Raw genomic sequence first — 4404 nt, forward strand, 5'->3', positions numbered from 1 at the left:
GCCCAGCTGATTTTTTGTATTTTTAGTAGAGACGGGGTTTCACCATGTTGACCAGGATGGTCTCGATCTCTTGACCTTGTGATCCACCTGCCTCGGCCTCCCAAAGTGCTGGGATTACAGGCGTGAGCCACCGCGCCCGGCACATTTCATTTTGTACTTGGTGGTATTCATATTCAATTATCAGTTCTCAAGCATAAGCTTGTCTTATGAAGAGTTTTAAATAGTTTACTCGTATTTGACATTGGCAGTGAGGTTTGTGAGGTTTGCGAGTATCAAAGTGTGTGTATAATTGGAAAGTAAAGCACCTATGATTTTACTATAGAGGGAAGCAGTCTTAACCTAACTACTGAAGCCTGTATCCTGTCTACCTTTTTTGTAGAAGTAATGGAAGGTTAAGGTTGCTGATGATAGACCCTGGAGGCCTGTGGTTCAGAAGCTCTAAGTCATGCTTGTCACCCTTTAATGTCAAAGGAATCGCCTGGGAATCTGTTAAAATGCAGATTCTGTTCTGGTAGATCCTGGGTGGGGATTCACCCTCTCAGGTGACACTGACATTGCTGGTCCACAGACCATAATTTGAGTAACAAGCCTCTGTAAATCACATAGTAAACCCATGCAAGAGAGAATGCAGTTGGAATATAACCAAATAGTAAGTTAGTTTCATCATTTCTCATAGCCCTTGTTGATTCTTAATTCTGCCAAAGAAGAATCAGATCACTGACTCTGAAGGATTTAGATGCTCTATAGGCTTTCAAAATAGTGCCTAGAACTTAACTGTTTTTGTCAAATCAGGATATAATATTGTGTATTCCAGTAGGACAGCAGACGGTCCATTCTTCACCAGCACTTTTAGTAGGGGAATTCATTTATATCAAAAATAAAGATGACGATAAATGCCACCTGTTCTCTGAAACACTAGCATTAATTTTTAAAAACTTTATTCAACTCCAAATACACAAGTAGAAAATCATCTGATTCAGAGTTTCTGTTAAATTGCTCATTGGAGTTTATTATATGATAATAAAGAATACTCGCAAATAAAATGTGTTAAAAAATGTAATTTTGGACATTCTGCTGTACTTTGTTAATATGTAACAGATAAAAGATTGAGTACTTTTAAACAAAAAACTTTATCTTAAATATGACATCTCCCAGTGTCGATTAAAATCAGTGGATGATGTCACCAAAGTTTCCATCATTCCTCTTTTATTTTTTCCCATTTGTTTATTTTATTGTATTTTAGGTTTTGGGGTACATGTGAAGAACATGCAAAATTGTTGCATAGGAACACACATGGCAGTGTGATTTGCTGCCTTCCTCCCCATCACCTACATGTGGCATTTCTCCCTCTGCTATCCCCCCCCGCCCCCCACCCCCCACCGTCCCTCCCCTATGTCCCCCCAACTGACCCCAGTGTGTAGTGCTCCCCTCCCTTTGTCCATGTGCTCTCATCGTTCAACACCCGCCTATGAGTGAGAACATGCGGTGTTTGATCTTCTGCTCCTCTGTCAGTTTGCTGAGAATGATGGTTTCCAGGTTCATCCATGTCCCCACAAAGGACCCAAACTCATCGTTTTTGATGGCTGCATAATATTCCATGGTGTATATGTGCCACATTTTCCCTATCCAGTCTATCGTCGATGGGCATTTGGGTTGGTTCCAGGTCCTTGCTATTGTAAACAGTGCTGCAATGAACATTCGTGTACACGTGTCCTTATAGTAGAACGATTTGTAATCCTTTGGATATATACCCAGTAATGGGATTGCTGGGTCAAATGGAATTTCTATTTCTATGTCCTTGAGGAATTGCCACACTGTCTTCCACAATGGTTGAACTAATTTACACTCCCACCAACAGTGCAAAAGTGTTCCTGTTTCTCCACATCCTCTCCAGCATCTGCTGTCTCCAGATTTTTTAATGTTTGCCATTCTTACCGGCGTGAGATGGTATCTCAATGTAGTTTTGATTTGCATTTCTCTTATGACCAGTGACGATGAGCATTTTTTCATATGTTTGTTGGCCTCACGTATGTCTTCTTTTGTAAAGTGTCTGTTCATATCCTTTGCCCACTTTTGAATGGGCTTGTTAGTTTTTTTCTTGTAAATCTGCTTTAGTTCTTTGTAAATTTTGGATATCAGCCCTTTGTCAGATGGGTAAACTGCAAAAATTTTTTCCCAATCTGTTGGTTGCCGATTCACTCTAATGATTGTTTCTTTTGCTGTGCAGAAGCTGTGGAGTTTGATTAGGTCCCATTTGTCTATTTTGGCTTTTGTTGTCAATGCTTTTGGTGTTTTGGTCATGAAGTCCTTGCCTACACCTATGTTCCATCATTCCTCTTAAATAAGAACAAGGACACTACGGTTCCTTTCATTTTTGAATCTCATTTTATACAATATATTCTATTTCAGAGTAAATAACTTACATGCGAAATTGTTTCTGTTTACCAGAAAGTTACGACTGCTTTCAGGGTCTTAGCTGAAGACATGGAAATAGAGAGCAGAGATTTTTTTTTTCTGTTCCATAGCGATGTGAAAATGGTTAAAACATGAGATGTTAAGAAATTTTACAACATATCATTTGACGCTTAACAACGGTTCATTTCTAAACAGTACATTGTCACACATTTGCCTTTGTATTGTAAAAACCTTTCATTCAACGAGCCGTGCTTTTCCACTGGTCCTTGGAAAAATACTGTGCTTCCCAAAGTGTGGGGACTGCTGTCTCCTGTTGTGAAAAGGGAGCATGATTTACTTGATTGCTGTACACATCAGGCATTGCCAAACCATAGGTGAATCTATTCAGTAATCTAGATTTTATTGGCAGATGGCTGTTTTGAATCTGTTGTTTAATACTATAATTTAGACCCAGGGGCATATAAATGCTATATACTGATGCCTAATCATATGTATGCCACAGAATATTTTTCTTATTGTAAACAGTTATAAACTGAGTGTTTCTTGTTGTAAACAGGTGAGAACACAGTACTGCATGGCAGGCTCAGTAGATGAGGGTTAGCCTTCTCCATGTGTCCATGGGCTTCCTGCATTTACCAAGAAGTGATTAAGGAGAGCAGTGGCACATGAAAAGCCACAGTTGAGTCAGGGACAATGTGTACTGGTTTGTTTGTGTTTTGACTTCTCCCTATTCAGCAAACATTAACTTAAACAACGTGTTTTGAGTAGTTCATTCACTTGTTCTGGACATGAGCTAGGGAATGAAACATTTTTATCTGTGCAGAACAATGGTTCAAATAATTATATTTCAAGGATGACAGGCAGTGGGCTTTGAATTCATCGAAGCAAAGCAAAAGAAAATGAGAGGTAATTACTGCTGTATATTTACCACAGCAGAGCTACAGGCTCACTGTGTATACCTCAATTAGATCACTAATCAGACAGGACCCACTAATACGTGGGCTTGTGTTATTCATTTTTATTTTTCCAGTACTGACATATCATTTGGCACTCAGTAAATGTTTCCTGCATGTGTGAAAGAGGCAGTTTCAAAGTACCAGCGTTATTTATACCTGCAGTGGTGATGAGAGTAAACTTCAGCATGGAAAGAAAAAAAATCGCCCCTAATAGGATAATATCCTTTTCTCCCAAGCTCATTTTTATAGGCGACATACGACAAGGGCCTTTGCCTTTTCTGATGTTTGGCTTAAAGCATCACCTTTAACTTTGCCTTGATTCTAGGTGGATTCGCTTTCTGTTGTTCAAGTGTCACAAAGAGGGGCAAGCAGCTGATTTTAATTATTAAACAGTCTATTGAAGTATTAAATTGTTACAATTTTACTTTGCATTAGTTTGCATGTATATTTGCTTTGCCTTTTGCCATTTAATAAACATTCCAAGCACAGGTTTTTTTCCCGGAAACTTAGAACTTCTTTTCAAACAGAATTAACTGTATTCTTTAAAAGAATGAAAATTGTGTCTATATGCATGTGACTTTCTATTTTTTTGCACAAGATATGGTATAGACAGTTTCATACATGTTAAGTAAAGCAGAACAATCCATTTTCATATTCCTGTTCAGGCAGCAATAACTTTTACAAGAAGTATTAAATATAAACATTGAAGACGAGAAAATGATCAACAAATTATGAGAAATTATTACTTATTGGCAGTCAAAATGTATGCAAAATTACTGAAAATTTTGGTGCTTAGATTTATGGCATAAGGAAAAGCTCTAAAGTATCTAAAAGTTTATGAAGCTCCACATTTAATACGATGGCATTTCTGTATAAATATATTTTTATCTTGTATCATTTTCAGAATAAGTATCAAGGTATGTATTGATTCTACATGGTATCACAAAAAGTACCACAAGGAAAGATTTTCTTTTGACCAAACTATTTTAAAGTCTTGGAGGCTACAACACATCCTGACTGGAGCCTCCTTTTT

General features: G+C 37.8%; 1 protein-coding gene across 2 annotated transcripts in view; it reads left to right on the forward strand.

Moving 5' to 3' along the window:
- FNDC3B (fibronectin type III domain containing 3B) overlaps positions 1–4404 on the forward strand; it is a 374192-nt gene that overhangs the window by 356396 nt on the left and 13392 nt on the right. The gene's annotated exons all lie outside the window — the stretch shown is intronic.

The sequence above is a fragment of the Cebus imitator genome, unplaced genomic scaffold (genome assembly GCF_001604975.1).
Source record: "Cebus imitator isolate Cc_AM_T3 unplaced genomic scaffold, Cebus_imitator-1.0 Scaffold61, whole genome shotgun sequence".
Classification (NCBI taxonomy): Eukaryota; Metazoa; Chordata; class Mammalia; order Primates; family Cebidae; genus Cebus; species Cebus imitator.